The 13,857-nt window shown below is 44.0% G+C and overlaps 1 protein-coding gene across 2 annotated transcripts in view; it reads right to left on the reverse strand.

Moving 5' to 3' along the window:
* Nucleotides 1-13,857, reverse strand: part of LOC129704685 (microsomal glutathione S-transferase 2-like) — a 42,644-nt gene that overhangs the window by 14,474 nt on the left and 14,313 nt on the right. The window lies entirely within an intron of this gene.

Below are 13,857 nucleotides of genomic sequence, written 5' to 3' on the forward strand. Positions count from 1 at the left end.
AATGTGTCTTGATATTCAAGAAACCCAGATAAGGCTCAATACTTAATCCAATCAACATCTAGCAAAGTAAAGCTTTGCAACATTATTTAAATGTGTATGTCTGGTTTACATTCATCCAATCCATTCTATGCAATTTGCACCTTATTGTCAGGATCTGCAGATGTTCCATTCTCTTCCTGCAACTCCTATCTAGGCTCTAGACAAACTGGCACCATTCTGCAGCTTGTCCCATTTCTGCAGAAGGCACATTTAAATTGACCAAATGGCCTAGCAGCCCAGAAGCCTTTACTGAATTTCAAGTCAAGTTTATTCATCACATATACATACAAGATGTGCAGTGAAATGTTAGTGTCCTGGCCCAGTTCCACTGGTGGGAGAGTCTAGGACCAGAGGTCACAGCCTCAGAATTAAAGAGTTGAAGAGGAACTTCTTTAGTCAGAGGGTAATTAATCTGTGGAACTCATTGCCACAGAGGGCTGCGGAGGCCAAGTCAGTGGATATTTAAGGCAGAGATAGACAAATTCCTGATTAGAATGGATGTCAAGGGAGAAGGCAGGAAAATGGGATTAGGAGGCAGAGATCAACCATAATTGAATGGCAGAGTAGACTCGATGGGCCGAATGGGCTAATTCTACCGCTATAACATGTGAACTTGTGTAAAGGCTGAACTCCCCAGTAATCTAAAAGCATCTGATGGGGCTCTTTTATGGAATACGGAGTTAATGGTGGTGGTGCAAGATTAGGATGCCACTGGTATTTAACCCTAATGTAAACCTCATCATACCTTTGGTGAGGGGTTTATTGAATTGTGGTCAGAAACAGCATTACTGTGCTGGCTCATTCATTCTGGGAACTCAACAACAGTGAGGTACATGTTTAAAACCTGCAATTGTTTTGTTGACATTTCCACAACCGGGGCACGAAGGGGTCCGTCCGTTCTGAGGTTTGATCTAATCTAATCTAATCTATAGGAGTATATATTGATACTTGATACTGAGTAGGTGCTGTTCTATTGCGCGCTTGGTCAGATGAAACATCAGACCAAGTTCACTGGCCTTGACCAAAGGGCATACAAAGTGCCCATGTTGCCATGTTGAAAAAAGTTAGCTTTGGTATTGGTATATTATTGCCATGTGTATGGAAATATGGCAAAAGCCGGAAATCTCCAGGGCCTTACAATGTTTCCCCCTCTACCCTCAAGCTCTGTGTTGAACTGCTGGCACCGGTCTACACAGACATTTTTAACCAGTCCCTGCAAACATGTACTGTCCCTGCCTGCTTCAAAGTCTCCACTATTGTCCCTGTACTCAAAAAGGCAAGAATTACTTGTCTTAATGACTACAGGCCTGTCGCACTGACCTCTGTAGTCATGAAGACACTTGAATGGCTTGTGCTGGCCAAGCTGAAAAATATCACAAACTCCCTGCTGGACCCTCTGCAGTTTGCATATCAGGCCAATAGATCTGTGGATGATGGAGTCAACCTGGGCCTGCACTTCATCCGACAGCACCTAGACCACCAGGGGACCTATACGAGGATTTTGTTTGTTGATTTTAGCTCTGCATTCAACACCATTGTGCCAGAGCAACTACACTCCAAACTTTCCGAGTTGACTGTGCCTGAACCCCTCTGTGGGTGGATCACCAACTTCCTGACAGACAGGAAGCAGCATGTGAGGCTGGGAAAGCACATCTCGGACCCGCAAACGCTCAGCATAGGAGCATCGCAAAGCTGCGTATTCTCTCCTCTCCTCTACTCTCTCTACACCAACGACTGCACCTCTACAGACACCTCTGTCAAGCTTCTCAAGTTTGTGGATTATACAACCCTGATTGGACTGATCCAGGATGGGGAGGAATCTGCCTACAGACAGGAAGTGTCACAGCTGGTGTCCTGGTGCTATCGCAACAACCTGGAGCTCAAGGCTCTTAAGACAGTGGAATTGATTGTAGACTTTAGGAGAGCTCTCCCTCCCCTCCCCCCACTCACCATCAACAACACAACAGTCACATCTGTGGAGTATTTTAAGTTCCTGGGAACCATCATCTCCAAGGACCTTAAGTGGGGGGCTACCATCGACTCCACAGTCAAAAAGGCACAACAGAGGATGTACTTCCTGCAGCAGCTGAGGAAGCACAATCTGCCACAGGCAATGATGGTCCAATTCTACACGACCATCGTAGAGTCTGTCCTCACCTTCTCCATCATGGTCTGGTTTGGCTCAGCCACCAAGCACGACACCTGGAGGCTGCAGCGAATCGTCTGATCAGCAGAGAAGGTTATTGGCTGCAACCTTCCCTCCATTGATGAACTGTACACTACAAGGGCCAGGAAGCGAGCGGGCAAGATCATCTCTGACCCCTCTCACCCTGGTCACAAACTCTTTGAATCACTTCCCTCTGGAAGGCGACTCCGGACTGTCAAAGCTGCCACAGCCAGACATAAAAACAGTTTTTATCCACGAGTAGTTGCTCTACTCAACAGCCAAAAATCTGTAGCCTCCCCTTGATCTGGTATTTTGTTGGTTCACATGCTTGATCAATCGTGTTTTATCATTAATGTTTTATTATTATTAATGTTTAATGTTTTCTGAGTCATTCGTAACTGTCACTGTATGTCATGTTGTTACTTGTGGGCGGAGCACCAAGGCAAATTCCTTGTATGTGAATACGGACAATAAACGTACTTACTTATATAGAGAAAACCTTTGCGTTGTGTGTTATCCTGGTAGATCATGCCATACGTGAGTGCAAAAGAGAAAGCAAACAGAATGCAGAATGTAATATTACATCAATAAAGAAAGTGCAGATTATAGAAAAGTACAAGGGCCACAAGAAGGTCAATAAAAAGATTGGAAAATGTATCCCTCGTATATGAGAGATCTGTTCAAGAGTCCGATAGCCACGGGGGAGAAGCTGTTCTTGAATCTAGTGGTGCAAGTTGTAAAATTTTCACATCTTCTGCCCAACTTGAGAGGGGAGAGAATACCCAGGCTGTGACATCCCAGATTACATTGGCTGCTTACCCGAGGCAGCGTGAAGCATAGATGGTTAATGGCAGGAGGGAGGAGGTGGGGGTGGGGATGGAAGGAAGCAGGTCTGGGCTGTGGTTTACAGTTATAGGCAGGACAGCTGCCATACCAAGCTATGGTGCATCTGGATAGGATGTTTTCTATGGTGATATGTAGAAATTGGGGAAAATCTTTGGAAACATGTCAATTTTCCTGAGCCTTCTTTGAGGCGGTGTTCTTTCTTGTCTGCATTGTCAATGTGATTGAACCATGAACAATTGTTGGTGATATTTACACTAAGCAACTTACATTTCTCAGCCATCGTCACTTCAGTACTGTTGATGGATACTGAGGCATGTGCTCCACCCCACTTCCTGATGTCTACAACCAGGGTCTTTGTTTTCCTGACACTGTGGGAGAGTAATTTTTCATACCACACTACGAAGCTCTCCATCTCTTTCCTGCACTCGCAATCATCATTGTTTGAGATCTGCCCTACAATCAGTGTCATCTGCAAACCTGTAATTGGAGTTACACCAGAATTTGGCCACACAGTCAGGAGTGTACGGGTAGTTTGGTCGGGGACTATAGACACAGTCAGGAGTGTATGGGGAGTTTGGTCGGGGGCTATAGACACAGTCAGGAGTGTACGGGGAGTTTGGTCGGGGGCTATAGACACAGTCAGGAGTGTACTGGGAGGTTGGTCGGGGGCTATAGACACAGTCGTGCAGGGCACCAGTGTTGAGAATTATCATGGATGTTTTGTCATCTATCTGTACTGATTTGAGTATAGGAGCAGGGAGGCTCTACTGCAGTTGTACAGGGTCTTGGTGAGACCACACCTGGAGTATTGCGTACAGTTTTGGTCTCCAAATCTGAGGAAAGACATTATTTCCACAGCGGGATTACAGAGAAGGTTCACCAGACTGATTCCTGGGATGTCAGGACTTTCATATGAAGAAAGACTGGATAGACTCGGCTTGTACTCGCTAGAATTTAAAAGATTGAGGAGGGATCTTATAGAAACTTACAAAATTCTTAAGGGGTTGGACAGGCTAGATGCAGGAAGATTGTTCCCGATGTTGGGGAAGTCCAGGACAAGGGGGTCACAGTTCAAGGATAAAGGGGAAATCTTTCAGGACTAAGATGAGAAAAACATTTATCACACAGAGAGTGGTGAATCTCTGGAATTCTCTGCCGCAGAAGGTAGTTGAGGCCACAGTCCATTGGCTATATTTAAGAGGGAGTTAGATGTGGCCCTTGTGGCTAAAGGGATCAGGGGGTATGGAGAGAAGGCAGGTACAGGATACAGAGTTGGGATGATCAGCCATGATCATATTGAATGGCGGTGCAGGCTCGAAGGGCCGAATGGCCTACTCCTGCACCTATTTTCTATGTGTCTCCTCCCTTGACCATGCCTCCTCTATGTCCTTCAGCCCATTCAATCTTCCCTGACCACCCAAGGCACCTGAAGGAATACGTGATGCACAAGTCCCATTCAGGTGCCTCAAAAACAACTTAAACGTGATAACCAATGCAGATAACCTATGTTTCTATGATCATGATCTATGGGTCAGAAAGTCAAGGATTTATTTGCAGAGGGAATTGCTGAGAATTTTGAGAGGAGTTTGGTTGGAATGATGGTCTTGAAGGCAGAGCTGCAGTCAATAGATAGGAGTCTGATGTAGGCAATCTTGTAATTCAAATGATCCATGGATGAATGTTGGGTCAGGGAGATAGCGTTTGCTATGGACCTGTTGTAACAGGCAGCACATTACAGTGCATCAAGGCCATCTGTGAGGGAGGCTGGAGATGATATACGGCATGACCAGCTTCTGGAAGTAATTCATGAGGCACTTTGGTGTCCTGGTCAATATTATTGTTCACTCAACCGACCAAAATTAGATTATTTAGCCATTGTCATCACTGTTGTTGGGGGAAAAGCATACTGTGTGCAAATTGGCAGCCGTATTTTAACAGAGATTACAGTTTAAGCAAGGTTCATTCGCTGCAAACAATTAGGAAAGGCAAGTTGCTCTTTGAATGTGACCACTGGGTATGGTTTGATTGACATTTGCATTCAAACACCCACAGGACCAGTATATTTAAAGCAATACTAAATCATTCATGCCCAAGGAAGAAGTAGGAGGGTAAATGGGACCATTTCCCACTTTACACAGATTGTTCTCCCAGAGTGTTTGAGGCTTTGAACAAAATCCAAACAATATCAATATCCCTAATCATCATCTCCCCACCTCCCTACTTGGATCAGACGGCATCAATATGGAGGAAAGGAAAGAAAACCACAAGTAGTCTTCAAGTTGTCACTCGTGTGAGATAGGAATGATATTAACCCACAGCCTGATGTATATGAAATTTATGAACTAGCTAATTACTGACCTGTTGCAGATTATATATCAAAATGTATGCCAGTCAGATCAGAATAGATCAGAATTCCACATTTATTTTGCCAAGATCAACCCTCGTGCAGATGTGAATTACATTTGAAAAGAATGGTAAAAGATGTATTTATCAAAGGTAGGTCCTGTACCCTCAATTGTTAAATTCAACATTTTATTTGGGAAAGCAGCCATCACAGTGCAGTTGCACACAAGTGATTCATGCCCCTGCAAAAATAACTCTTGTGTTACTTCAAGATTTGTTCCAAACTATTTACCAGCACCGTATCATTATATGGATTATGACTCAATTAAAAGAAAGGCATTGAGATGTTAATTACTGGCAATCAAAGATCACAGCTGTCAGCAAATAAAAGCCCCCCACTTTGAGTAGGTAAATTAGAGTTTCCCTTCGGTGATACCAAAAGAAAAGTTATTTCATAATCCTTACAAATAGTCATGCTGCTGATAAAGTTTTAAACTGTATACAGCCTACTGCTCAATCCCAACTCCTAAATCCTGAATCACAGAAGATCAACTCATTCCATCTGTAGCCCCATCCCAGCTTTCTGTGAAGCCCATGTCCACTTCATGCTCAAGCCTGTGGCCACATCCCCTGCTGTACTAAATCCCATTTGGCTTTTACCGTTGGAATCATCTCCAACAATGATGTCTGCTCTGTTTCCTTCCCTTCCTCCATTCACCCCATTGCAGACAGCTGCAGTTTCAGCTCCCTGGCCCCCACCCTCTGGAATTATGTGTCCAAATCCTTCCATTGATATCCTTCAAGTTCATCTTTAAACCACATCTTGCCTCGCTCTACTGCTGTAATGTCTGGTCAACCTCCTCATGTGGTCCCCATTGGGAAAGCATCTTTTCGTTCATTCCATCTCTCTGAAACAACTCAAGATATTTTATCCTTGATAAATTCACTGCATAGAAAGCAGAGATGGATGGGGAGAGATAAACAAAATACAGTGGGATTTTGTGCAGCAGAGGGTGTACCACAGACTTGAATGTGAAGTGAAGCTATGTTTCACAGATAGGTGGATGGAACCGGAGATGTTCCTCCATGTGTGTGTGTGTGTGTGGTCAGATCCAACATATCCATTCAGTTTGAAAAGGTTCTATGCACTGAGAGATGCAGGATGACCAATGAGGCAGAAATTATAGCACAGCGCACTGACATATACAAAATAAACGGGCTGTAACCATTAATGGAGCAAACAATTGCTTTATTAAATGTGATTGACAAATGGTATTGGTCTTGGAATCAGGGCCACTTCTCAATGGCGATCTGCTTTTGTGACTGTCATATGACATGTGTTATATCAATACAGAAGGTTCACTTCCTGTTGGTAGTGACTGCAAAGTTCAGGTCAAACATGCGATATCAAGGGTCAGACATGTTAGTGCAGATCCTAAAGTGCCCAGTTTTCCAAAGGTTTTGACCACCCAGATTGCACTCAATATGATCAACTTCGGGTAAAATCAATGTTTGCATGCTAAATGCTTTAAAACCCGTGTCAACCAATCCAATTTCTAAACATGCATGTGTGTGTGGAGATTTTGTCAGAACAGTATCAAGCTCAGCTGCGATGTGCTCCACAGTTAAGCAGCTACATAGAATTTACTGTTGAGATTCATTAATCAAGAATGTGCGCAGACAGCAGAAAGCAGCCATGGTGCTGATAACCATCAAGAGGGAAGCAAAAAAACATTGAAAATATATCTGATTATTGCTTTATACAATCGAAAATATATCAGTGCTTGTTTTTAAATAGGATAGCAGTTAACTTGTGGGAGTATACTTCATTTGGACGATGTATACATTTTTAATTGTGTTTTTTTATTGCTAACTCTCTCTAACAAAACCTACTCTACCAGCCTGGACAAAGTGGCTGGAAACTTTGAAGTCACATTGATGAATGGACCACAGTTGTGAAATGGTAGTGCTGATTAGAAACCTCTTGTACCACCAATCTGGATCTTCCACTCTAAAAACCTTGTTAAATATTCAAATTAAAAAATAAAATAATTTATAGCTAATAAAGCTAAATTGATATATAATTGTGCACAAATGCACTGAGGTACAGCAGAATATACAGTGCATCAGATGGAAAGTTGGGGGAGTGTTGGAAGATGAATGTTATTCCTGACAAGTGCATGTTGGTGTATTTGGGGAGACAAATAGGGATAAGACATATATATATATATATTACTAAAAGTCTGATTCCTGTTGTTCTGTATATTGATTTTAGAAAAAACGCTGCCACTTACGGCTGTGAATTTGGGCCATCTTACTCAGAGTCCCCCTCAGTAAGGGCAAGAGGATTTTTCCCATTGATGAAAAATAAAAGTTATTAGTGTTTAAAAAATGTTGAGATTCTCTCTCCTGAAGGTCACGCCCCTTCTGGAGGGACTATTAAACCCGGAAGTGTTGAGTGCCTCAGTCAGTCTCTGCAAGATGGGGGAGCAAGAAGGTCACGTCTCTCAGTCAGAGCCGTGAATAACACTGAACACATTTCTACTAAACTGTGAGTGTGGTTCTACTGACCTTGAGTGCCCTTAATGTGGTTTGAAAATGAAAATGTGGTTGGTTTGAAATAAAGCACAGCAAAAAAAGTCTAAACTTGACAACTTCCTGTTTGCACTGTATATTGATTTTAGATAAAATGCTACCACTTACGGATGTGATTTTTGGCCATCTTACTCAGTCCCCCTCTGCTCATCAGGTGCAGTGGATTAGAAACGTAGATAGAAACATAGAAAATAGGTGAAGGAGGAGGCCATTCGGCCCTTCGAGCCAGCACCACCATTCATTGTGATCATGGCTGATCGTCCCCTATCAATAACCCATGCCTGCCTTCTCCCCATATCCCTTGACTCCACTAGCCCCTAGAGCTCTATCTAACTCTCTCTTAAATCCATCCAGTGACTTGGCCTCCACTGCCCTCTCTGGCAGGGAATTCCATAAATTCACAACTCTCTGGTTGAAAAAGTTTTTTCTCACCTCAGTCTTAAATGACCTGCCCTTTATTTCAAAGACTGTGGCCCCTGTTTCTGGACTCGCCCAACATTGGGAACATTTTTCCTACATCTGGCTTGTCCAGTCCTTATATAATTTTATATGTTTCTATAAGATCCCCCTCACCCTTCTAAACTCCAGTGAATATAAGCCTAGTCTTTTCAATCTTTCCTCATACGACAGTCCCGCCATCCCAGGGATCAATCTCATGAACCTACGCTGCACTGCCTCAATCACAAGGATGTCCTTCCTCAAATTAGGAGACCAAAACTGTACACAACACTCCAGATGTGGTCTCACCAGAGCCCTACACATCTGCAGAAGAACCTCTTTACTCCTATACTGAAATCCTCTTGTTATGAAGGCCAACATTCCATTAGCTTTCTTCACTGCCTGGTGTACCTGCACGCCAACTTTCAGTGACCGGTGTATAAGGATGCCCAGGTCTCGCTGCACCTCCCCCTGACCTAACCTAACCCCATTGAGATAATAATCTGCCCCCTTGTTTTTGCCACCAAAATGGATAACGTCACATTTATCTATATTATACTGCATCTGCCATGCATATATTGCACCAGCCACGCAGATTCTTCCCATCAATGAAAAATAAAAGTGTTATTAGTATTTAAAAAATGTTGAGAATCTCTCTCCTGTCAATCACGCCATGAAGGACACACCCCTTCTGATGGGAGGGGGAGGGTCATAAAATCCGGAAGTGTGGATGTGGCTCAGTCTCTGTAAGATGGGGAGGGAGAAGTCACGACTCTGTCTGAGCTGTGAATCAACTGAACACACTGAATGTCTACTGAACTGTGAGTGTGGTGTTTTGTGGGGTTTTGTGTGGTTTTACAGTGGTTTCACCGTACTTGAAATGGTATGAAACTGCATTTGAATTTGGTGGCCTTGCACCCTGCTTGGTATGAAACTGCACTTGAGTTTGGTGGACTTGCACCCTGCTTGATGTGGTAGAAACATAGAAACATAGACAATAGGTGCAGGAGTAGGCCATTCGGCCCTTCGAGCCTGCACTGCCATTCAATATGATCATGGCTGATCATCCAATTCTGTATCCTGTACCTGCCTTCTCTCCATACCCCCTGATCCCTTTAGCCACAAAGGCCACATCTAACTGCCTCTTAAATATAAACTATGAACTGGCCTCAACTATCTTCTGTGGCAGAGAATTCCAGAGATTCACCACTCTCTGTGTGAAAAATGTTTTTCTCATCTTGGTCCTAAAGGATTTCCCCTTTATCCTTAAACTGTGATCCCTTGTCCTGGACTTCCCCAACATCGGGAACAATCTTCCTGTATCTAGCCTGTCCAACCCCTTAAGAACTTTGTAAATTTCTATAAGATCCCCCCCTCAATCTTCTAAATTCTAGCGAGTTCAAGATGAGTCTATCCAGCCTTTCTTCATATGAAAGACATGACATCCCAGGAATCAGTCTGGTGAACCTTCTCTGTACTCCCTCTATGGCAAGAATGTCATTCCTCAGATTTGGAGACCAAAACTGTATGCAATACTCCAGGTGTGGTCTCACCAAGACCCCGTACAACTGCAGTAGAATCTCCCTGCACCTATACTCAAATCCTTTTGCTATGAATGCCAACATACCATTCGCTTTCTTCACTGCCTGCCGCACCTGCATGTCTACTTTCAATGACTGGTGTACCAATGCCACCCAGGTCTCGTTGCATCTCCCCTTTTCCTAATCGGCCACCATTCAGATAATAATCTACTTTCCTGTTTTTGCCACCAAAGTGGATAACCTCACATTTATCTACATTATATTGCATCTTCCATGCATTTTCCCACTCACCCAGCCTATCCAAGTCACCTTGCAGTCTCCTAGCATCCTCCTCACAGCTAACACTTCCCCCCCCAGCTTCGTGTCATCCGCAAACTTGGAGATGTTGCATTCAATTGCCTCGTCCAAATCATTAATATATATTGTAAATAGCTGGGGTCCCAGCACTGAGCCTTGCGGTACCTCACTAGTCACTGCCTGCCAATCTGAAAAGGACCCGTTTACTCCTACTCTTTGCTTCCTGTTTGCCAGCCAGTTCTCTATCCACATCAATACTAAACCCCCAAAACCGTGTGCTTTAGGTTTGTATACTAATCTCTTATGTGGGACCTTGTCGAAAGCCTTCTGGAAGTCTAGATACACCACATCCACTGGTTCTCCCCTATCCACGCTACTAGTTACATCCTCCAAAAATTCTATAAGATTCGTCAGACATGATTTACCTTTTGTAAATCCATGTTGACTTTGTCCAATGATTTTACCACTTTCCAAATGTGCTGCTATCCCATCTTTAATAACTGACTCTAGCAGTTTCCCCACTACCGACGTTAGACTAACTGGTCTGTAATTCCCCGTTTTCTCTCTCCCTCCCTTCTTAAAAAGTGGGGTTACATTAGCTACCCTCCAAGCCTCAGGATCTAAAGAGTTTTGAAAAATCATCACTAATGCATCCACTATTTCTGGGGCTACTTCCTTCAGTACTCTGGAAATCCCCTATCTGGCCCCGGGGATTTATCGGCCTTTAATCCATTCAATTTACCTAACACCACTTCCCGGCTAAACTGGATTTCACTCAGTTCCTCCATCTCATTTGACCCACGGTCCCCTAATATTTCCGGCAGATTATTTATGTCTTCCTTAGTGAAGACAGAACCAGAGTAGTTATTCAATTAGTCTGCCATGTCCTTGTTCCCCATGATCAATTCACCTGTTTCTGACTGCAAGGGACCTACATTTGTTTTAACTAATCTCTTTCTCCACATATCTATAAAGCTTTTGCAGTCAGCTTTTAATGTTCCATGCCAGTTTTGTTTCATAATCTATTTTCCCTTTCCTAATTAAGCCCTTTGTCCTCCTCTGCTGGACTCTGAATTTCTCCCAGTCCTCTGGTAGGCTGCTTTTACTGGCTAATTTGTACGCATCATCCTTCGCTTTGATACTATCCTTGATTTCCCTTGTTATCCACGGATGCAGTACCTTCCCTGATTTATTCTTTTGCCAAACTGAGATGAACAATTGTTGTAGTTCATCCATGCAGTCTTTAAATGCCTTCCATTGCATATCCACTGTCAACCCTTTAAGAATTAATTGCCAGTCAATCTTGGCCAATTCACGTCTCATACCCTCAAAGTTACCTTTCTTTAAGATCAGGACCCTTGTTTCTGAATTAACGATGTCACTCTCCATCCTAATGAAGAACTCAACCATATTATGGTCACTCTTGCCCAAGGGAACAACGCACAAGACTGCTAATGAGCCCTTCCTCATTACCCAGTCTAGAATATCCTGCTCTCTCGTTGGTTCCTCTACATGTTGGCTTAGAAAACTATCCCGCATACATTTCAAGAAATCCTCTTCCTCAGCACCCCTGCCAATTTGATTCACCCAATCTATATGTAGATTGAAGTCACCCATTATAACTGTTTTACCTTTGTCGCACGCATTTCTAATTTCCTGTTTGATGCCATCTCCAACTTCACTACTACTGTTAGGTGGCCTGTACACAACACCCACTAGCGTTTTCTGCCTCTTAGTGTTTCGCAGCTCTACCCATATCGATTCCACATCCTCCAAGCTAATGTCTTTCTTTTCCATTGCGTTAATCTACTTTCTAACCAGCAACGCTACCCCACCTCCTTTTCCTTTCTGTCTATCCCTCCTGAATATTGAATATCCCTGGATGTTCAGCTCCCAGCCTTGGTCACCCTGGAGCCATGTCTCCGTGATCCCAACTATATCATAGTCATTAATAGCTATCTGCACATTCAACTCATCCACCTTATTACAAATGCTCCTTGCATTGAGACACAAAGCCTTCGGGCTTGTTTTTACAACACTCTTACCCCTTATACAATTATGTTGAAAAGTGTCCCTTTTTAATTTTTGCCCTGGATTTGTCTGCCTGCCACTTTTACTTTTCACCTTGCTACCTATTGCTTCCACCCTCATTTTACACCCCTCTGTCTCTCTGCTCACACATTTAAGAAACCCACCACCTCTTATTCTCTGTTTATTATTTTTTTCTTCTTTCCCCCTACATGTTGGGTCGGAGTGCTTCCCTTCTCTGCCTCCTGCCTCACACACTGTCTACTAGCTTTCTCTATTTGAGTCCCTCCCCCCAACCGTTCTAGTTTAAAGTCTCCGCAGAAGCCTTTGCAGATCTCCCCGCCAGGATATTGGTCCCCCTCGGGTTCAAGTGCAACCCGTCCTTTTTGTACAGGTCGCACCTTCCACAAAAGAGGTCCCAATGATCCAGAAACTTGAATCCCTGCCCTCTGCACCAGTCCTTCAGCCAGGCATTTATCCTCCACCTCGCTCCATTCCTACTCTCACTGTCGCGTGGCACAGGCAGTATTACCGAGATTGTTACCTTTGCGGTCCTTTTCCTTAACTCTCCTCCTAACTCCCTAAATTCTCCTTTCAGGACCTCTTCCCTTTTTCTACCTATGTCATTGGTACCTATATGTACCACAACCTCAGGCTCCTCTCCCTCCCATTTCAGGATATCTTGGACACGTTCAGACACATCCCAGACCCTGGCACCAGGGAGGCAAACTACCATCCGGTCTCCTGTCTGTGTCCACAGAATCGCCCATCTGTCCCCCTAACTATAGAGTCCCCTATTACTATTGCCCTCTTCCTCTTTTCCTTACCCTTCTGAGCAACAGGGCCGGTCTCTGTGCCGGAGGCCCGTCCGCTGTTGCTGCCCCCCCCCCCCCCCCCCCCCCCAACAGTACTCAGACATGAATACTTATTGTCAAGGTGTACAGCCACTGGGGTACTCCCTAGTCCCTGCCTCTGCCCCTTGCCCCTCCTATCCATGACCCAGTTGTCTGCCTCCCGTGGTTTTGGAGTGACCACCTCTCTATAACTCCTCTCTATGACTTCCTCGCTCTCCCTGACCAGACGGAGGTCATCGAGTTGCTGCTCCAGGTTCCTAATACGGTCCCTTAGGAGCCCCATCTCGACGCACCTAGCGCAGATGTGGACGTCTGGAAGGCCATCAGATTCCTTGACCTCACACATCTGACATCCAGGATGCACCTGAATTTGGTGGCCTTGCACCCTGTTTGAAGTGGTATGAAACTGCAATTGTTCTCTTTTAAACATTTAACTATATTTACATAGAGACTGTGAGGTCTATATTCAATGTGTATTTTGGCACTGGACTCATATTTAGGTTATACCTGCCATTAATTTTGAAAAAAAACTAATAAAAAGATTTTTAAAGAAAAAGAAAGAAACTGCATTTGAATTAGGTGGCCTTGCACCCTGCTTGAAATGGTAGGAAACTGCATTTGAATTAGGTGGCCTTGCACCCTGCTTGAAGTGGAATTTCAAGGAATAGCCATGGGCCAACTGCCAGCCCACCAGCCATGAGTGAGCTGC

The sequence above is a fragment of the Leucoraja erinacea genome, chromosome 1, assembly GCF_028641065.1.
Source record: "Leucoraja erinacea ecotype New England chromosome 1, Leri_hhj_1, whole genome shotgun sequence".
NCBI lineage: Eukaryota > Metazoa > Chordata > Chondrichthyes > Rajiformes > Rajidae > Leucoraja > Leucoraja erinaceus.